The sequence below is a fragment of the Phyllobates terribilis genome, unplaced genomic scaffold, assembly GCF_046119375.1.
Source record: "Phyllobates terribilis strain yellow unplaced genomic scaffold, ASM4611937v1 Scaffold_8__6_contigs__length_399053987, whole genome shotgun sequence".
Classification (NCBI taxonomy): domain Eukaryota; kingdom Metazoa; phylum Chordata; class Amphibia; order Anura; family Dendrobatidae; genus Phyllobates; species Phyllobates terribilis.
In genome coordinates this window covers 95,772,286-95,795,231 of record NW_027362768.1, presented here as the reverse complement: position 1 = coordinate 95,795,231, position 22,946 = coordinate 95,772,286, and the positions used below count along the sequence as shown (strand labels likewise).

The 22,946-nt window shown below is 48.1% G+C and overlaps 1 pseudogene; it reads right to left on the bottom strand.

Annotated features, from left to right (window-relative positions):
• The window catches only part of LOC141157693 (calcium-activated chloride channel regulator 4A-like), a 63,883-nt pseudogene that overhangs the window by 11,200 nt on the left and 29,737 nt on the right, over window positions 1-22,946 (bottom strand).

Below are 22,946 nucleotides of genomic sequence, written 5' to 3'. Positions count from 1 at the left end.
CACCTGCCTGTCCAGTGACTCCTGTCCGCTCACCTGGGAGCGCTCATCTGCTGCCTGTCCGTTAGCCTACCTGGAGGCTCTGCCGTCACGTGCTGTGACCACCCGCTTATCCAGAGACTCTCACCCGCTCATCTGGGAGCGCTCATCTGCCGCCTGTCTGTTGGTCTTCCTGGAGGCTCCGCCGTCACATGCTGTGACCACCCGTTTATCCAGAGACTCTCGCCTGCTCACCTGGGAGCTCAAGTCTACCATCAGCCGCCACAGGTCGTACCAACCCTTTACCCAGAGACTGCCCCGGTCACTTGCCGTGACCATCTGCCCGTTCACCCAGAGACTGCCCCAGTCACTTGCCGTGATCTCCTGCCCATTCTTCCAGAGACTGTCCCGGTCACTTGCCGTGACCATCTGCCCGTTCACCCAGAGACTGTCCCGGTCACCTGCTGTGACTGCCTGCCTGGTCGCCACCCGCTCCCTTACAAGGACCGCCCCCTTGTATAGTAGCTCAGAGGTTCCGCCTCCCAGACCCGTTACAGTTTGCTCGGGCCATGGAACCCGGTGGCACCCAAGCTCCCTCGCTCTCGGACCTCTGTCATGAACTGTCCCGTCAGAGGTCCCAACAGGAGTCCATCCTGGGTCACCTGCGGAATGTCAATTCTCGCCTGGACACTCTGACTGCTCCACCAGCAACCACCGCCAGTGCCATGACTCGCAACCCGGCAGCTCCTCTGCCCACCAATATCATGGTATCCTACCCCGGACCCCGGCTTTCTGCACCTCCTCGCTTCGGAGGCGACTCCGCCCAGGCTCGGGGCTTCATTAATCAGTGCACCCTGCACTTTGAACTATTGTCCCATCAGTTTAACTCCGACCGGGCCAAAATTGCCTTCATCATGTCCCATCTCACCGGGGAGGCCCTGGCCTGGCTAAATCCTCTATGGGAGAGAGGAGACCCCCTGGTGTCCGACTTGCCTGCCTTCCTCACGGCTTTCCGGAAAGTCTTCGACGAACCCAGACGGAAGACCTCATCCGCATCATCTCTGCTACGCCTCCGTCAGGGAAGTCTCACCGTGGGCCAATATGCCATACGGTTCCGTACCCTTGCCTCGGAGCTGGCCTGGGATAACGACGCTCTGGTATCCGTCTTCTGGGAGGGTCTGTCCGGCCGTATTAAAGATGAACTTGCCGGTCGGGACGTTCCTACCACTCTCGATGACCTAATAACTCTTGCCACCCGGATTGACCTACGGTTCCAGGAGCGTGCCAAAGAGGTTACCAATGAGAGGAGGTTTCCACGTCTAGCTCCTACTTTTCAGAAACCCGTCACTCCCTCCGTCTCTCCCCAGGTACACTCTCCTGAGCCTATGCAGGTCGACCAGACCAAGATGGTCAAAACCCGTCAGGACTTACGCCGTGCCGAGGGGAGCTGCTTCTACTGTGGCAGTAAGGAGCACCGGATCCGTACCTGCCCAGAGAGGTCGGGAAACGCCTGTGTCTAGGTTCGCTCAGAGAGGTCGACCTAGACAAGAATAAATCCTCTCCATCTCTGCTGCTGTCAGTTTCAATCGTCTGCGGGGAGAACCGTTATTTCGAACTAGCCCAACTGGACTCTGGAGCAGCCGGGAATCTTATTTCACAGTCCCTGGTAGAGAAATACCGCATCCCCACTAAACCTCTGGCTGTACCCTTGTCTGTTGCTGCCGTGGATGGGGGTCTCTTACCACGCCCCATCCAACTCATCACCGAATCCATTACTCTGCAGGTGGGAATGCTGCATTCTGAGAGTATCTCCTTTCATGTTCTGCCTGGACTCTCTCACGCCCTCCTGCTAGGTCTACCTTGGCTCCAGAGACATGCACCCGTGCTTGACTGGCAGACCTTAGAAGTCCTTCGCTGGGGACAGGACTGCCATAAGACCTGTCTGGTTCCCGTCCATCCCGTCCGTCCTTCTCCTACCCCAGCTAATCTACCTGGACTTCCAATTCCTTATTGGTCTTATGCTGATGTCTTTAATAAAAAGGAAGCAGAGACACTACCCCCTCATAGACCATACGACTGCCCTATCGACTTGTTACCCGGTACTACTCCTCCCCGTGGGCGTATTTATCCATTATCCGCTGCTGAGACCCGGTCGATGTCCGAATATATTGAGGAGAATCTGGCCAGGGGATTCATCCGGAAATCTACCTCCCCGGCGGGAGCAGGCTTCTTCTTCGTAAAAAAGAAGGACGGCTCTCTCCGTCCCTGTATAGACTATAGAGGCCTTAACCAGATCACGGTGAAGAATAAGTACCCCCTTCCGCTCATTCCGGAGTTATTTGATCGTCTGAGAGGGGCTAGAATCTTCACCAAACTGGACCTCCGTGGGGCGTACAACCTGGTTCGTATCCGTCAGGGGGATGAATGGAAGACGGCATTCAACACCCGGGACGGCCACTATGAATATCTGGTAATGCCCTTTGGTCTCTGTAAGGCTCCTGCCGTCTTTCAAGAGTTGGTCAATGACATCTTCCGGGACCTTCTCTACTCCTGCGTAGTGGTGTACCTGGACGACATCTTGGTCTTCTCTCCGGATCTCCAGACTCACCGGAGGGACGTTCGTCAGGTCCTGCTCAGGCTCAGGCAGAATCACCTCTTCGCTAAATACGAGAAGTGCCTCTTTGAGCAGACCTCGCTTCCGTTTTTGGGCTACATTATTTCTCAGACCGGCCTACGAATGGATCCAGAGAAACTGTCTGCCATTGAGAAATGGCCTCGACCGGAGGGGTTGAAGGCCATTCAGCGGTTCCTGGGCTTCGCCAACTACTACCGCCTCTTCATACCTCACTTCTCTTCCCGGACTGCCCCAATTTCCGCGCTCACCCGCAAGGGTACTAATCCCAAAGAGTGGCCGCCCGAAGCAGAGGAGGCCTTTCTTTCCTTAAAACAGGCCTTCTCTTCCGCCCCGGTGCTGCATCGCCCGGACGGCAACAAGCAGTTCTTCCTGGAAGTTGACGCCTCCTCCTCTGGAGCCAGAGCGGTACTTACTCAAAAATCATCTTCCGGGAGGATGGTAACTTGCGGCTTCTTCTCTAAACTCTTCTCCTCCTCTGAACGCAATTATTCCATAGGAGACCTAGAGTTATTGGCCATCAAACTGGCATTGGAGGAGTGGCGTTACCTGCTCGAGGGGGCTCTTCACCCGGTAATAATTTACACTGACCACAAGAACTTGGCTTACCTCCAGCATGCCCAGAGACTTAACCCGCGCCAAGCCCGGTGGTCCTTGTTTTTTGCTCGCTTTGATTTTGTTCTTCATTTTCGCCCGGCTGACAAAAACGTCAAGGCGGACCCCTTGTCTCGATCCTTTCTGGTGTCTGATCTCGAGGAAGATCCGAAACACATCATCGATCCCGCCAGAATAATGCAGGTGGCTCCCGTGAGTCTAAATCGTCTCCCTCCCGGAAAGACGTTCGTATCAGTACCTGATCGGGAGAAGATCCTTCACTGGGGTCACTCGTCTAAACTAGCTGGCCATGCCGGTCAGAAAAAGACCCTCCAGCTTATTACCCGGCACTACTGGTGGCCTACCCTGCACAAGGACGTAATAGACTTTGTTTCTGCCTGTGTGTCCTGCGCCCGCAACAAGGTTCCGAGACATCTGCCAGCCAGTCGCCTCCTTCCGCTCCCAGTACCTGCTGCCCCCTGGCAGCATATAGCAATGGACTTTATAACAGACCTCCCAGTTTCTGCCGGTTGTACGGTCATTTGGGTGGTCGCTGACCGCTTCTCCAAGATGGCTCATTTCGTTCCCCTGCCAGGCCTCCCGTCTGCACCCGAGCTAGCTAAAGACTTTATTCATCACATCTTTCGTCTTCATGGCCTGCCCCTCCACATCGTGTCGGATCGTGGGGTACAGTTCACCTCACGCTTCTGGAGAGCCACTTGTAAACTGCTAGATGTCACCCTGGACTTCTCTTCCGCTTACCACCCACAGTCCAATGGTCAAGTGGAGCGGATCAATCAGAACCTGACCAGTTACCTCCGACACTTCGTTAATGCCCATCATTCTGACTGGGTGGATCTCCTACCATGGGCCGAGTTCTCTTATAATAATCACGAGAGCGAATCCTCCTCCAAATCCCCGTTTTTTGTAGTCTTCGGTCAGCATCCTCGGATTCCTTTTCCTGTCTCCACCTCTGTGGACAACCCGGCTGTGGAATCTCTCGTTAGCAAATTTTCCTCCATTTGGGAGAGTACCCGATCCGCACTCCTTCAGTCGTCCGAACGGATGAAAAGACACGCTGACAAAAAACGCCTGGATCCTCCACAATTTCGCCCCGGAGATAAAGTCTGGCTCTCATCTAAATATGTCCGACTCAAGATACCTTCTTACAAGTTAGGTCCTCGGTTCATCGGCCCCCTGGAGGTCATCAGTCAGATCAACCCGGTGGCCTATAAATTGAAACTCCCGGCCAATTTACGGATCCCTAACTCCTTCCATGTATCTCTCCTCAAACCTGTGGTACTTAACTCTTTTTCCAAGTCTACAGGTACGCCTCCTGCTCCGGTTTCTGCTGAGGACGAGTTTGAGGTAGAGAACATTCTTGCCACCAAAAGGGTAAGAGGAAAGACCTTTTTTCTAGTAGATTGGAAGGGGTTTGGTCCTGAGGAAAGAACGTGGGAGCCCCGGGAGAACATCCATGCCCCTCTTATCCTTGCTAAATTTCTGTCTGGCCTAAAAAAGGGGGGGCCTAAAGGGGGGGGTACTGTAGCGCCGGCGTCCCTGCCCTCTGCTAGGCAGGGACGCTGTTCCCCTCACCTCCCTGCTCCGTGCCCGGCGTCCTCCTCCCGCTCTGCTGGCAGCGCGCGCTCCTTCCCGGCCACTGTGCTTAGGGCGCGCGCGCTCTCCCTCCCTCTTAAAGGGGCCGCACGCGCCGTCCTAAGGAGTCCCCGGCCAATGGCCGGAGGACTTCACCATATATAAGGCACCTCCTCCAAAATGGAGGTGCCCGAGCAATGTTGTTGCACTGTTCACTACTCTGCTTCAGCCCTCAGGTCCCGTTGCCAGTTACCTGCCAGATACCTGCCAGATTCCTGCCAGCCTGCTGTCTTTTCCTGCCTGATATTCCGCTACCTGCCTGCTAGCCTGAGGTCCGACGGTCTGCCTTACAACTCCTGTCAGTCTGTCTAAGGACCTGCTTGCCCGCTCACCTGGGAGCGCACTTCAGCTACCTGCCTGCTTGCCTGAGGTCCGACGGTCTGCCTTCCAACTCCTGTCAGTCTGTCTATGGACCAGCTTGCCCGCTCACCTGGGAGCGCACATCTGCTACCTGCCTGCTAGCCTACCTGGAGGCTCCGCCGTCACGTGCTGTGACCACCTGCCTGTCCAGTGACTCCTGTCCGCTCACCTGGGAGCGCTCATCTGCTGCCTGTCCGTTAGCCTACCTGGAGGCTCTGCCGTCACGTGCTGTGACCACCCGCTTATCCAGAGACTCTCACCCGCTCATCTGGGAGCGCTCATCTGCCGCCTGTCTGTTGGTCTTCCTGGAGGCTCCGCCGTCACATGCTGTGACCACCCATTTATCCAGAGACTCTCGCCTGCTCACCTGGGAGCTCAAGTCTACCATCAGCCGCCACAGGTCGTACCAACCCTTTACCCAGAGACTGCCCCGGTCACTTGCCGTGACCATCTGCCCGTTCACCCAGAGACTGCCCCAGTCACTTGCCGTGATCTCCTGCCCGTTCTTCCAGAGACTGTCCCGGTCACTTGCCGTGACCATCTGCCCGTTCACCCAGAGACTGTCCCGGTCACCTGCTGTGACTGCCTGCCTGGTCGCCACCCGCTCCCTTACAAGGACCGCCCCCTTGTATAGTAGCTGAGAGGTTCCGCCTCCCAGACCCGTTACAGAAAATTATCTTTTTTCTCTTAAAGCGACCCTCCACTCTGCGACTGAAAAGTGACCATACATTTCTTATGTCTAGTCACCCAACCTAGTGCCCCATATTTGTTTCCCGCTGCCTCCTCTTCTCAGATCGTCGTTTCTTTATTCTTGCTTCCTAGAAGGGCACAGTGTCATGGGGAGCACAGTCATAAGCTTTGCGAGCTTGCGTATTTTGGCCAAAACATTGACCAATATCTTATATTATATAAATATTTTTTGCACGGTGTATTTTTATTCAGGGTGCAGCCAGGCCCATCAATGTTGGCCTTATAAACTAGGGTGTCTGTCCTGGTGGGGTGCACTTATATAGTACTGGGCAGCCCGCCTAATCTAATAGTTGGGTGTCACTAATAGGCTGTAAGCCAGGCACTGTGCACTATATGTGTGTGACCAGCACCCTATACAAGCCTTTTTTATGTGCAATTTCAATACTGAGTAATCACCCCCTCCATGAATTGTTAGGTTGTGAGTGGTAGTCTCATCAGTATTTTGCACCTGTGTTTAATCCGCCTTTATTAAGGGGGTCTGCTTCATCCTGATAGTGCATTAGTTTCTGTGACCTGGGCGGGTAAAAATTATTACCTTCTCTGCTATGTTATTTTTGCCACACTGCGCCCTGCGAGATGGTGCGGCTTTCGTAAATATTTCCAAATGAGTTGGATTTTTTGTTAGAAGTCGCAAGTCACAAATGTTTCACCTGCCATAGACCTCAATGCAAGTTGCAACCTGGCTGATTTATTTTACAGCAAAATCAGAGCTCTAAAAGAGACACACTTTTATTAGAATTGCTGTCGGGTGACAAATGTTGCTGTGTTGCCCTAACCTTAAAGAGATAGTCCACTACTTAAACCTATCCATACGATAGGTCATAAATGTCTAATCGGTGGGGGTGCGACACCCGGCGCTTTGCCAATCAGCTGCTCCTGGTGTCGGAGGCAGCTGGAAATGCTCAGTTACGAAGTTGCACAGCGCAGCTCCGTTAACAGAATATTGGCTGTAGCCAGGTACTGTACATCCGTCCACTATTGATTTGATTAGGGGGGGATGTGCAGTACCCGGCCGTGGCCACTATACAGTTGACAGAGCTGTGCAGCTCTGTAACTGAGCAGTTCCGGCTGCTACTGACACTGGGAACTGCTGATCAGCGGAGGCGCCAGGTGTCGCACCCCCACCGATCAGACATTGATGACTTATCCTAAAGATTGTCCATCAGTGTAAAAATAGTGAACAACCTCTTTAAGCTTACAATCAGAGTTAGTTTTGGTATGAGGACGTAGTGTAAGGTAAATATAAAGAGTTTCAAGTGATTATTTTGGCTTTCAAAACACAGATGACCATCTTTCCATATACAATTCTGTATAGTTTTATTATCCAGTAATATCATACTATATACATAAGTATGCAGTAATTTCTCTGCAAATATGGAACACAGCTAAAAAACAGCAAAATTTTACCATTATGCCAGAATCATTATGACGGATGTACTCACAACAAATAATAATAACATGGGTCAGTTATAACAATTACCTGCTCCATTGTCCTGAAGTTCTAGGGTGATTATTGGCCCTTTGACAGGTTCAATGATTGCAGTGACTTTTGCTCCTGTGATAGGCATCAGTCCTTGACTTACTGAGGCGTAGACAACCATAGGGTTGGGATACTGGCTTGCGTCTTGGTTCATATGGGCATTTACAGAAATCGGGGAAACATTTTCATCTGAAGCCTTAGAATTTACAACTAAACCTAAAGCTTCAACTGAACTGCGTGTATTCCAGAGACTGTAATGCCAAGGTCCTCTCTAAGGCAGAAGAGAAAAACATCAATTATTAAATTTAGTAAAATAAGAAACATCATGACGATAACAATGGATAAGTTATATGTTGTCCAAAGAAGCTGTAGTCAACAGATCATTTGCAGTTAAAGGAGTTGTCCACTACTTTCCGTAGGATAGGGCATCAGTGTATGATCGGCTGGGGTCCCGCACCCGCACCCCCGCCGATCAGCTGCTATCGGTGCCAGCGGCAGTGGCCGCCGGCTGGAAGTCCTTACCTGCGGTGCTTGGCCGTCCATCTGTAGTGGCCACCGTGGGGTACTGCACATCCGCTTCCCATTGAATTGAATAGGAGGCGGATGTGCAGTAAAAAGCGCCAGCCACTACAACTTGACGGCCAAGCACCGCAGGTAATGACTTCTAGCCAGGTTATCACCGATAACAGCTGATCGGCGGGGGTGCCAGGAGCGGGACCATGGCCGATCATACATTGATGCCCTATCCTATCCACAATCAATACAAGCCAAACTTTCACCACAATGCCAGCAATAGTGCCCCATAATACTGCCAACCATGGTGCCCCACCATAATGCCAGCCTCAGACCCCACCACAGTGCCTTACCACAATGACAACCACAGTTTCTCACCACAAAACCAGCCACATTTCCCCAAGACAATGCCAGACACAGTATCCCACCATAATGTTGGTCACAGTGTCCTACCACAATGACAATCAGTGTCCAAACACAATGCCAGCCACATTGCCCCACCGCAATGCCAGCCACAGTACCACACCATAATGCTGGCCACAATGTCCTATCACAATACCAGCTATAATGCTGTATCACACTGACAAACACAGTGCTCCATCACAGGATCAACCACACTGCCTCACCACAATGCATGCCAGAGTGCAAAGCTACAGTGCCCCACCATAATGCTAGTCAGAGTGCCCAATCGCAATACCAGCCACAGTTCTCCACAAGATTGTGAGCCTCAGTGTTCCACCACAATGCATGGCAGTGCCTCTCCACAGTGCCAACCATAGTGCCCCACCACAATGCACAGTGCCTCACCACAATACCTGCCACAATTCTCTGATCTTCCACAATGCCAGCCACAGTGTTCTGCTAAATTGTCAGCCTTAGTGCCCCACCACAATGATGTCCACTGTGCCTCACAATGCCAACCACAGTGCCCCACCACAATATCAGCCACAGTGCCATATCACTTGCCAGCCACAGTGCCCTACCACAATGCAATTCACATGTCCAACCAATATAGCAACCCAGTACCCAACTAAAATGCAAGCCGCAGTACCCCACCATAATGCCAGCCACTAAGCCAAACCTCAATGGCAGCCATAGTGCCCCACAACAATGCCAGCCACATTGCCCCACCATACTGCCAGCCAGTGCTCCATAACCCATCACATTTTCTGGCAGAAATCCAAGCTACATTGCTCCACCATAATGCAGCCATAGTTCCCCACTACAACATCGACCACACTGTCCCACTACATTGTCAACCACATTGTTCCATCATACTGCTAGCCATGGTGCTCCACCACAATGCATAAAACTGTTTCCCACCACAATGTCAGCCACAGTGTTCCTGATATTGTCAGTCAAAGTGCCCTCACCCGCACCTAAAACCTTGTAGAGCAGTAATTGCACACATTTAGGACCCTTCACACGACCGTATAAAACCGGTCCTGGAGAAATACAGTACCATTGTCATCAGTGTTTTGGATCTGTGTGCCATCAGTGTTTTTCTGGTATGGCAAAAGAAATGACTAAGTTTCTCCTATACTTTGCAATGTTAAACATGTATGGCACACATGTGGTACACGGATGCCTTGCGTGTTTTAGACTTGTCATCTGTGCTGCCGGTAAAAAATGGACATGTGTACAGCAGCATAGGTTATAATGGGCATGTGTGGCATCCCTCAAAAAAACGGATGCCACACGTACTGTAAATACGGACATGTGAAGGAGGCCTTATTGTGCTGTGTGTACAGGTACATGTATTATCTGCGCACTGCAAGTCACACTGTATAAAGGCCCATTTAGACAGGCTGATATTTGTTCAGATTTGATCACTTACAGCTCATTGGGCATAATAATTTAGTATAAATTGGGTGATTGACCAAACGATATGTCCAGTAACACTTGTTCACTTTGCGCGCTCACCTGTGGTTTCTGCAATATATCTCAGCTTTTCTTCTTCGTTAAATCCGAGAAATATAACATGAATTATGGCACCACTCTCTATAATTTGTGGGAAGCAAAGGCTGGTATCATAATTATCTTCCCCATCTGATAGCAATATGACTTCTGTTCCATGAGATGAACCAGATTTTTCTCTATTTACCTGTGCAGTATCATGATAAATGGATATAAATAATACATGAAGAACAATACCGACAAAAAAAAATTCTCTTCTCTGTTATTTCCCCCTCCAATTCCAGATTCCAATGAACTGATGTTGGAGTTAAGGTATATATTTCAGCATGTTACTCCACAAAGCTGATTATTTTAGTCCATTAATGCAAAGCTTCAGAACTTTTTGAGCACAGAGTTTTTATTTATTCTTTATTTTTGAATTTTGCACAACGTAAAGAATCGCGAGCATTGACGCTCTATGTAAAGTGGTTACAAACTTTAAATGCAGTATTTGCAGCATATACTATATATATATATATATATATATATATATATATATATATATATATATGCATATGCAGCAAGTCAAATAGACAAAACTGACCTATAGTATAACAAGACATGTTGTATTAAAAAATTACTCCTATTACGTGGCTTAGGCCATGGCCTCAGTATCAATATTTGGTCAGTATTTGGTCAGTATTTTTTCTCAGGAGTGGGAGCCAAAACCAGGTGAGGAACAATCAGAGAAAAGGTATAATAGAAACACGTCACCAATTCTGCATTTATCACCCACTCCTGGTTTTGGCTCCCACTCCTTTAGAAAAACTACTGACCAAATACTGACAGTGGGGCCATGGCCTAAGGCCACGTTCACACGTTCATTATTTGATCAGTATTTTACATCAGTATTTGTAAGTCAAATCCAGCTGAGGAACAATCAGAGGAAAAGTAAAATAGAAACACGTCATCACTTCTGTATTTTTCACCCACTCCTGGTTTTGGCTTACAGATACTGATGTAAAATACTGACCAAATACTGCAGTGTGAACGTGGCCTAACAAATAGTAAATAAAAGTGAAATAGTGAAATAAAGACATCTTAGGCTATGTTTTCGCTAGTGTAATTCGGGTCAGTGGTCGGACCAATGTTATTCAATTGGGCTGTTCAGAGAATCATTCTTTACATGGGCCAAATGTCCGCTTGAAAACAATTGCAGCATGCACTAGTCTATTCTATATTTCTGATGAAATTCGTCTATTGACGTGTATGGGTGTGCAAAAAAAAAATAAAATTGGATGCCATACCGATCAACCATTTTTTACAGATATATTGCCAATATTTAGCATGTTTTTGATCTTGCAAATTTTATTCACTGTTGATATATAAAAACCATCATCATACAGATGCCGTACGGATTGTATATTGATGGCATATGGATGACAAAACAAATAAAAATCGTCAGTTTTTTGGGGATGAAATCAGCTGATTTTTTTATAGGGCCGTGTGAACCTAGCCTTAGGGTGGTGGAGAAGGTCACCATGTTGGTGGAGCTAGGTAAAACATTTTGAAACCTCAGTCAAGACCTAGTTGTGCGAGAAGTACAGCTTGCTTAGATGGACGTATATATTTTCTGCGTGTCTGTTACACTTACAACAGACAAACGGAACAAATACTAATCATCGTTCTGTGCTAGAGATTTTTTTCATTTGATTTATATATTATTTAATTGATTTATATGGTGTCCACAATGCATATAATAAACTAGTAGCAGCTCCCCAGGTTACAAAACTAGCCTTCCTACCTACTTTCATGGGAGAGAGAGATGAATACTTCTTTCTCTGACAGTGCAATCAAATTTTTCTTAAGTCCAGCATAGACATTAGACTAACGCCGGCCAAAAACTGCCAATGTCAGCTTGATCGGCCCAACAGTAGACAGCCACCATGGTTTATTTGAGGAGATTGGTCCAAGGTAGGGCACAGGAAAAAGTCCAGAATGTGAGACACTAAGGGGTCAATTCATTAAGGTATTTACTCCAAATTTCTGGAACAAAAAGACCTTAATAAGTCGTAATATTTTTGCACATCTTTCAAATATAGCGACTTTCGGTGTTTTCACACCACTCCTAGCCACCTACTCCAATATGTGCATAGAATGGGTGAGACAGGGAGTGGCTATGCCTTCCCGTTAAAGTCATGAAAAGTTATAGCACTTTATTGGTGTGACATACTCCAGAAATGTACTCCAGTCCTTGACTGGAGTACATTTATACCTCCAGTTAAGAAATGGCACACACCAGTTAAGAGATATTCCTAATTCATTAAATGGCATGCACCTCATATTAATGAATTAGGTGGATGATAATCCAGCATGCCCTTCATTAAGACTGGTTTACACAACTTCAGTCTTAATGGATTGGCCCCTAAATGCTCCATATGCAGGGGCGGACATACCATTGGTACAACCTGTGCAGTCGTACAGGGGTCTATGAGGTAAAAGGCCCACTACCACTTCCAAAAAAGGTGGAATTGGGCATTATGATGAGCTATTAGACTACAAATGGCTCATATATTGTTCTTGCACAGGGTCCTCTCCTGTTTGTGTCCGCTACTGTCCGTATCGGCTAAGACTATGCAGATTGGACAGCTCAATTTAGTAAAAATAGGATATTTTTCTTCTTTACTGCTCACATCTTTATATTGACCTTTTTCAATATTATTTCCATATTATAGCAATACTTATATTCAGTGGATATATGTCTGGTTGTACATTACCTGGATGCCGGTCAAAAGTCCAGAACATATATTTGTTCCTCCGCTTGCTATTGTTGGCAGAAGTTGTTTCAGCTGCTCGCGTTCTGCATCACTATTTATTTGGATTAATGATGATCTTATAGTGGAAGAGGATGAAAATGTCACCATCCCAACATGAGAACCAGTCTCAATGACTTTTATAAGGGAAACCTCTGCAGCCTGGTACAGACGCCCAATGCAATTATACTGAAATTAGAGATCACATATAATATTCAATATTCTTATTAAACATTAAAGGGTTTTCTGAATTTATGTGAGCAGAGCATGTCACTTTTACACCTTCAAGACAGATTTCCAACTTCTGGGTGTAAATAGGAATGTTTCTGACATTATGCAAATATCTTCAAATAGTAAAACATAACATACATTTTTTAGCATTCAATGAATAACAATTATTTACAGGTAAGTGAAAACCCTTTTTCTGTAAGAGCCAAGAAAGTGATTGTGCACCAAAATCTTCTAACATGTCAAAGAAAAAGAAGCTAGTTCCCGGGAGATGCTTCCTGACTGTTCAAGTAGTTGTGTTAAGTTAGCAGAGCAATCACCCACCATGGGATTGGTGATGACTTCCTGACTTCTGGGGATCTTACAAGAGATGAGAGAACCAATTTGTAATGAATCCAAATTTTTGGAGATTCAATTCGCACAAATACTGCAAAATGAAGGCCAGTTGGGAAGGGGGTTAACATAAAAAAAAATTGTTTTCCTAGGCCTGCCACAGCTCCCCATCTAATTCTCTGCTCGCTTTGGATCATCTCTGGTCTTCTCTTCGTTTTGAATCTTCTACCACGGACAAGTCCTCAGCTGGCCATGATGTGTGTCAACAACATGCATTACCCCACATAGTCCATGTGTTGTGCCTAGCTCGGAGGTCCGGTCGGATAGCTGAGACGACTAGATATGTGAGAGCTAATCTTTTTAAAATTTTAACCCCTTCCTGGCCCTTTGTCTAATACACTTTGAATTCTGGAGAGACCTCCGAGCATAATAAACATCTTTTCGAAGCAGGTACAAACAAATCTGCCAGAAACTAATTTTAGAAGATTCAGTCATATTTACCTTGGACCCCCAGTGAATTAAGAGTGTGGCTTAGCAATGTTCCATTTACATTCAGCGATAACTGTGCATGCACACCATTACTCTGTTCATTGTCCTTAGGACTGCTGAAGATAGCACTTCAGAGATGTTCTCAGGACTGGTGAGGGCCCAGTGGTTAGCAAAACGGGACAGTACATACTGGTGCAGCTGCATCGGGCCCGGAGGTGGAGTTTGATAAAAACCACAATTTATTGCAATGTACACCAATCTGAGGCAGTGGATATCATAGTTGAGGAATTTTATATTACGTGCTATTTTGGTGACATAATCATTCTAGAATCTGGGTTGGTGGCTCATTCAGATTGTTTGTGTGTCTTTAATGTTGTAATATTTATGGTATTGTGATTTTAATATTTTTAAATATACAAATAAAGGTTAAGTTTTAGTTTCCAATTTTTGCTACAGCTTGTATACATTTTTTGGGGTATTTTTTGTCCTGTTTTTTGGTTTCGAAAGAACCATTATTGCTATTTTTCTTAGATTTGAATAAAAATGCAACGTGTGCACATAGCCTTGAAATTAATTGGGGGAAGGCCACAGTGATTGATTAATTTATATTTATTGGGCGGCGGAGATTATAGTTAATTTAATACATTTCTGACCATTTATATTCTGAATGGTGTGTGGCTAACAGTATAGTAATAGTGGGGTACATATTTGTAGTCAGGGGTAGTGTTGAGCCACCCCCGTAGTGTTCGAGTTCGGTTCGGTTCGTCGAACACCCGTGTGTTCGCCGAACTGTTCGTCGAACTGTTCGTCGAACACCTTCGAACACCGTTAAAACCAATGGCAGGCAAACAAAAACACATAGAAACACATAGAAAACACCTTCAAAGGTGTCCAAAAGCTGACAAACTGCTCAGAAGACATAACTAACACATGGAAAAGTGACAAGTACATATAGTCATGCGAAAATAAAAGAGGTGGAGGAGTAAAAGGAGGGGGAGACACAGATATAGGCATGTCATGCCCTTCTAAAATCCAAAAAGTGAGAAGCCGACACGGCCAGTCCGCTCCTGCCCGTGCCACCTCCGTGTCGCCGGGTTTGTGCCAGAGCCGCGGTGAACCCTGACGGCCAGCCCCCCTCTCCCAATACTGGTGCCTGTCCGCTGGTGGGTCGAGCGAGCCCCCCTGTGGTGGAGGCAGCTCTAAGCTTTTTAATTTAAATTGTCTCTCTAATTTGAATGAATACACTTTAAATCCATTTACAAGGATCTATTGGAGGGCAAGTCTCATGCCAGCAGCCGCGGTAATTCCAGCTCCAGTAGCGTCCACTAAAGCTGCTGCAGTTAAAAAGCTTTTATAAGGATCGAGCTCGGCTGTCCACCGCAAGGCATCCTACTGCCAGTCCCAGCCCCTATGCCATGGGGTGCCTCCTGATGCTCTTCACTAAGTATCCCATGGTCCCGAAGCATTTCCTTTGAAAAAATTAAGTGTCTAAACTACAGGTGGTGCAGCTTGCTTAACAGCCGGGATAATCCGCTCACTAGCAGACACTGCTACTAGGCACAAAGTATTTCCTGGGCTAGATGCAGTTAAAAATTTGTAATTAGATACTCTCGTTGGATGCTGAGAAAGCATTCCATAGAGTCTCCTGGCACGCCATATATGATTCTCTTAAAAAGCTTGGGGTAGGGGTCTAGGGGACCCTTTTATAGCCAAAATCACGGCCCTGTATCGCAATACGTCACCTAGGCTGAAGATAAATGGAACTGTAGCACCCTGAGGGCTCGGTTGCTACAGACGTATTGCACCTCACCCAGAGGTGTGATATCTCACTCTCAGGTAAGGATGGAGTGTGGATCAGGACCCGACACCTGCATGCATTACACCACATTGCCGTGGGGCAGGGCGACCAATATGCCCCTGAGATGGGCACGACAGTCCCTGTCCCTGGCTGGAGTGGGGGGAGGGAACACTGAGGAAGGGGAACCCTGTAGTGCAGGAGCAGGGAGGAAGCAGTTCCTGGGTGCATTGAGAAGGGAGTATAAAAGGTGGGCACCATCTTAGTTCAGTGCAGAGAAGTCTGAGCAGAAGTGGCAGGGAGCAGGGGCTCTGCATGAGCTCTGCTCCGGAGGCGGGCCTAGTAACAGAGGCCCAGGCCTGGAAGAGGGAGAAGGAAGGAAGAGGAGCGGAGAAGGCTCCAGGAACGAGGAATGAAGGGATCCCAGGGGTGCGGACGGGCGAGTCGCCACCGCACGCCCGAATCCACCTGCGTGAAGGGGTCAGGCCAAAGGGGGAGACCGGTCCCCGAACTAGTGGAGGCAGGAAACGACCCTCAGCTAGAAACCCGAGGCTCTGACATTTTATGTGGCGCAGCCCCTCGCTACACCCGCTAGGAAGGCACCACATAGGGTCAGGGAAACTGGCGCCAAGTTTACCAAGAGGAGGCCCGAGGCAGCCGGACAGAAGTGTTGGTAAGAAAGGCCAGACAAAGGACACACAAAGGGGGTCCTGTGAAGTGCTCCAAAGTTATCTGGGAGTTGTCTGAGCCCCTCACCTGGTGAGCACAGTACGACGTGGGCAGCCGTTACCTGCAGACGTGGTCTGGATAATAAGAACTGTGAGTAAAGGCCCTGAACTGCATCACTGACTCCGTGTCGTTACTGCTGCTGCCCTGCACCATCACCCCCATCCTCCGCATACACTGCCCTGAGGCTATACTCCTCCCGTGGGGAGTTATGCTACGCTCTGCTGCACCCACAACACCAGCCTCAGTGGTCTGCCCTGTAGCGGCGGTTCACTCTGACCGCAATCCACGGGTGGCGTAGTCGGACATTTAAACATGAAAACCACATAAATAGTTCCGCCACTGGTTTGACCGCCCTGAGCCACGGAACTGGGTCGCCGCCACGAAGACTACAACCACCAGCATCCACCAAAAAGGGTCCGGCTCCGGGTGTCCCAAGGCCCAGGGGGTGCGTCAGAACATTTTCATCACCTTTCACAATCACCAATGGGACAAGGCAGTGATGTCCTCTGTCCCCTCTCTTATACATCCTAGTGACGGAGCACCTGCTCTCATCAATTCGCCATAACCCCAATATTAGGTGGATTGAGGTGGGAGGCACCGAGTACAAGTGCTCTCTATTTGCTGATGATGTCCTAGTATATATCACTCAATCACATATATCCATCCATGCTGTTATGGCTGAAATAGATCACTTTGTTACATGGTAAAATTTTAAAATCAATGCAGCGAAGTCTGAGGCCCTCGATGTCTCCCTCCCCAAATCCATATAGGATTCCATCCAGTCCAACTTTCCCTTTGCCTGGCCCTCACAGGGTATCAAATACTTAGGAATTCCTATTCATAGAGACCTCTCCCATCTATGTTATCTTAATTTTGGGCCCTTTATTGAACAACTCCATACAGACCACGGTTGGCAAGTTAGAACTGTAAGATTCACTACGTGAACCACTGGTGTTTTGTGGAAAAGCACATGTACACTGCGTTCCAAATTATTATACAAAAAGTGTTTAGGAGTGATAAGGGAAGAATTTGTTTGTTTGTCAGTTAAACTCATTGATGGTGATGTGTGTCAGGGCTCTTTATATCACTGTAAGCAATTGCAGACACCTGTGCTAATTAGTTTGGCAGGTGTGTCCAATGAAAGGCAAGACTACTTAAGAAGGCTCTCTCACATTATTAAGCAGCCTACATTTTCTGCCAAAATGGGAAAGAAAAAGGATGTGTCGGCTGCTGAGAAGCAACAAATTGTGGAGTGTTTAGGTCAAGGCATGACTACAATCAACATTGTGCGATGATCAGGATGAAGTGTCTTGGCAATCAAGAAGTATGTAGCTGATTCACAGTTCACACGTGTGCGTGCTGATAAGGGCAAATTGAGGACTCTTTCCTACAGGCAATTACGTCAGGTTGAAAGAGCAGCGGCAAAAAAGCCTTGTCATAGCAGCAGACAAGTTTTTGAAGCTGCTTGTGCCTCCAACGTCCCCCGAACAACAAGATGCAGGGTCCTTCAGAGGTTTGCAGCTGTGCATGCGCCATCCTGTCGACCTCCTCTATCCACTTCACACAAGCAGAAACGGCTCCAGTGGGCCAAACATTACATGAAGACTGATTTCAAAACTGTTTTGTTCACGGATGAGTGCCGTGCAGCGCTCGATGGTCCAGATGGATGGAGTGGAGGATGGCTGGTTGATGGACACCCCACGCAAACACGGCTACAGCGCCAACAAGGAGGAGGTGGAGTAATGTTTTGGGCTGGAATCATGGGGAGAGAGATTGTCGGCCCCTTTAGGATCCCTGAAGGCGCTAAAGATGAACTCCATAATGTATGTGGATTTTCTCAAACAGCACTTCCTGCCATGGTTCAAGAAGAAGAACCGTGTATTTCACAGCAAGATCATTTTTCTGCATGATAATGCACCATCTCATGCTGCACATAAAACATCTGCATCTCTGGCTGATATGGGCATAAAAGGGGACAAACTTATGGTGTGACCCCCATGCTCCCCTGACCTCTACCCCATTCAGAACCTTTGGAGCATCATTAAAAGGAGTGTCTATGATGGCGGGAGGCAGTTCACATCTAAGCAACAGCTCTGGGAGGGTATTCTGTCCTCATGCAAAACAATTGAAGCAGAAACCATCCAAAACCTGACAAATTCAATGGACGAGAGAGTTCAGAAGCTCCTTTCGAACAAGGGGTCCTATGTGAAAATGTAACATCACCTAGAATAAAGTTTTGAGTTGAAAACTGTTTGATTTCAGTTTCTAACAACCTGCTAATGCTTATAATTTCAAAAATGACCATTTTTTTGGTCTTTATTAAAATGAAAAGGTTGATCGAAAAGTTTGGGGGATCTAAGAGTGTGGCAACCCAGTAGTCATGATTACTTCGAATTCTGACAATATGAGGGTCATGCTGCAGGTAGTGCAGCAAGAAGGCACTTATGTGCCTTGCGCATCTCGGAGCCCCAAAATTATTTTCCGGGCTAGATGCAGCTAAAAATTATTTTTAATTTTAAATCTGGTGAAGCTTTAGTATAGATGGCCTAATAGGATCAGTGCTGCACACTGCTACAAAGCCCAAATTATTTTCCAGTCAAGATACAGATAAACATGATTAGTAATTTGAAAGCTTAAAACGGTTGGTAGGGTGATTTTAACCAATCATCAAGCTTTTACTCTCCCCAGGATGACACAGGGGTAGAAAAGTCATTTCGGATCCATGATTTGTTCATCTTTATGAACGTGAGTCTGTCTACATTATCAGTGGAGAGCCGCGTGCGCTTATCTGTCAGCACACCACCAGCAGCGCTGAACACACGTTCAGACAGAACGCTGGCTGCGGGGCATGACAAGATCTCCAAGGCGTAAGTGGCTAGCTCCGGCCATTTATCCAGATTGGAAGCCCAAAAAGAGCAAGGGTCCAGTGACACAGTCGTGGCTTCAATGTTTACTTGGAGATACTCCTGTACCATCGTCTCTAGGCGTTGACTATGTGTCAGACTTCTTGTCTCCTGTGGCCTTGCAAAGGATGGGCTAAAAAAGTGGTGAAATGATTCCGCAAAATTGATGTTACCAGCAGATACTGCGGTTCTGTTACGGTTTGAGTGCTGAACACTTGACGGTCCCACGGTTGGCAAGTTGGAACTGTGAGATTCATTACGTGCACCACTGGTATTTTGTGGAAAAGCACATGTAAGATTCTGCAACAGTCTCTGCTGATACTCCTGCATGCGTGCATCCCTTTCTATGGCAGGAATAATTTCTGCAAATTTACTTTTGTACCGGGGATCTAACAGTGTGGCAACCCAGTAGTCAGGATTATTTCTAATTCTCACAATTCGAGGGTCATGTTGCAGGTAGTGCAGCAAGAAGGCACTCATGTGTGTTGCGCATCCAGGAGCACCAAGTCCCTGTTGTGTTGGTGGCGAGGTAACAATCATGCTTCCTTCCTCTGTCCTCTCCCCCCAACCTCGCACAACAGAAATGTGATCAAGGTCTCCCTCATCTGATGAGTCTTCCATCAGTTCGTCCTCCACTTCTTCCTGGGCTCCTGCACCTTCCTCACTAGTTTGGCTGCTACCATGCGCCCTGGTAAAACCATCTCCCCCACCCTCACATGCCTGCCGCCTTGGTGCTGCCGACCGTCTGGACCTTGCAGATGTTAGCCCTTCCGCATACAACTCCTCCTCCTCTACTTCCTCCACCTCCTCTTGTGCCACCACCTGACTCCGAATTCTGTTTAACATGTGCTCCAGCATGTAAATCACCGGAATAGTCATGCTGATAATGGCATCGTCAGCACTAAACATCTTCGTCGCCATTTCAAAACTGTGCAGAAGGGTGCATAGGTCCCTGATCTGAGACCACTCCTCCAGCGTGATTTGCCCCACCTTTGAATCTCGTTGGCCCAGGCTATACGTCAGAACGTATTGCACCAGGGCTTGTCGGTGCTGCCACAGTCGCTGCAACATGTGCAGAGTTGAATTCCACCGGGTAGGCACATCGCATTTTAGCCGGTGAAGTGGCAGGCCCAACGACTTCTGTAGAGATGTAAGTCGCTGAGCTGCGGGATGCGAACGGCGGAAGTGAGCACACAGCGACCGTGCCCTCTGCAGAAGGCCATCTAGTCTGGGATAGTGGGCTAAAAATTGCTGGACAACCAGGTTCAACACGTGAGCCATACAAGGCACGTGTGTGACATTGCCCCGGCGAAGGGCCGCACCCAGGTTTGCAGCATTGTCGCACACGGCCTTCCCTGGTTTCAGGTCCAGTGGAGACAACCATTCATGAAATTGGTTCTCCAGAGCTGACCACAACTCCTCAGCTGTGTGACTCACATTTCCCAGACATTTCAATGTAAAAACCGCCTGATGACGTTGAGCCCTACTGCCAGCATAGTAAGGAGGTGTGCAGGATCCCTTCTGCGCAGTTAGAAAGCTTGTGGCATGACCAGACAGGCTTTGGGTGCAGGTGGAAGACCGAGAGGAGGTTGAGGAGGCAGAAGCAGTGGAGGAACTTTGACATAAAGAGGATTGACGCACAACTCGTGGGGACGGCAAGACTTGGACAGCAGCCCCTTGTCCTGCTGTCACCATAGTTACCCAGTGCCCAGTCAGAGACATGTAACGCCCCTGTTCATGCCTACTCGTCCAAGTGTCTGTGGTGAAATGCACCCTGTCACACACAGAGTTTCTCAAAGAAGCGGTGATGTTATGTGCGACATGCTGGTGGAGCGCAGGCACACCTTTCTTTGAGAAGTAGTGCCGACTGGGCATCTGGTACTGGGGCACTGCGACGGACATAAGGTCTCGAAAATCCTCTGTGTCCACCAGGCGGAAAGGCAGCATTTCTGTAGCCAAGAGCTTGCAGATGGTGAAATTCAACCTCTTAGCTTTCTCATGGCTAGGAGGAAATGGTCTTTTACTTGTCCACATCTGAGGGACCGAGGGCTGGCTATTGTGCTTAGACGGGGTTGATAAGGGTGTCCCCGGCAAACTGCCGGTCTGTGAGGAAGATGCAGGCGGACATGTTAGGTTGCCTTGATCCAAAGGTGGTGCTATCGATGTCGGACAGCGCTCAACACCAGCTGGTGTTACCACCTCCAAAGAAAATGATGACCTGCCAATCACGCTGGCTGTTGCGGGTAAAGAGATGGCAGGTCTGCGCCCCAAAACAGGTGTGACTGCTGTCCCCCCAGTCACAGAGGATGAAGAGGCCGCGGATGCACAAGATATGGCAGACGGTGATTGGCCCGGCCGGCTAGGCCGCATTGTAGCACACTGAGCTTCCCACTGCAACTTATGCTTCATGTCCATGTGCCGGTTCATGCATGAAGTACTCAAACTATGTATTTTTTGGCCTCTACTTAGCTTTTGCTGACAAATGTTACAGATAACACGAGTTGGGTCATCTTTATCGATCTGAAAAAATGCCCAGGCTATGCAAGGCTTAGCACCCATGCGACCTGAAGAGCCACCACGACTTGTGGTGAGAGGCAGAGTTGTGTTTGAGGATGCAGTTGTTGACGTGCTTCCAGTACTACGTCTCTGTCCAGGAAGGCGCAACCTGACCTCGTCGTCACTAGCATCTTCCTCCACCTCCTCTGCTGACCTCATCTCTTGGCTGACTGTGGGTTGACAGTAAGTGGGATCTCCGACCTCATCATCATCACCCTGTGCGTTATCACACCCGTCGTCCTCAGAGCCAACCTGTTCCTGCCCTGACAAAAAACTAAAGTTGTCGCTCCAATCAGGTATTTGAGTCTTATCATCGTCTTCCTCATTGTCTCCACCAACAGGAGTTACAGTTTGGGAATGAGGGTCTACATTATGGTCAGAACCTTCTGCGTCTGGTCCTGGATCCGACTCATAAAGATTCTGGGCATCAGTGCAGATCATTTCCTCGTCTGGATTCACAGAAGCGCTGGAGTCGACCTCTGATTCCCAGGCTATAGTATGAGTAAACAGCTCTGCAGACTCAACCATCTGTTCTACCTCATACTCAGACGGGCAGCTGGAGATTTGGGAGCTGTGAGGAAGCAAGTGCGATTTGGGTGACACCTTTGAGGACTGGAATATTTGTGATGTTGAAGTTGATGTGGAGGAGAGCCCACTTAAAGGAGCACTTGATATCCGTTGAAGCACCTGCTGTTTTTGTGCCTCATCTGGAATTTGTAGCGATTGGCGTGGCCGTAAGAAAGGGATCTTATCACATTGTCCGCTAAAAGAAGTAGACATTTTAGTTTGGCTGGAAGATGGTCTTTCTTCTGCAGATGTTACTGTTGCTTTAACACCTACCCCACGGACACAACCTTTTTTCCCCTTCCCAACACGCCTATTCCCCTTTCCACCAGCAGCAGGCCTTTTTCCACTCATTTTGGTGGTTAACTAATTCACAACTCTGGAGTTGTTTGCACAAAAAAACAATGGATGGTAACCGAGCAGAGCTGAGTGGCCAAACTGTGGTATTAGGCCAAAACTATTGGCTGGGTTAGATGCAGAAAAAAATTATTTTGAATTTGCAACCTGATGGAGGTCAGTATAGATGGACTAATACAAATAGTCCCACACACTGCTAGAAGCCCAAATATTTTTTCAGAGCTAGATGCAGAAAAAAATAATTTTTAATTTGCAACCTGATGGAGGTCAGTATAGATGGACTAATAGACCAAGTCCCACACACCGCTAGAAGCCCAACTAT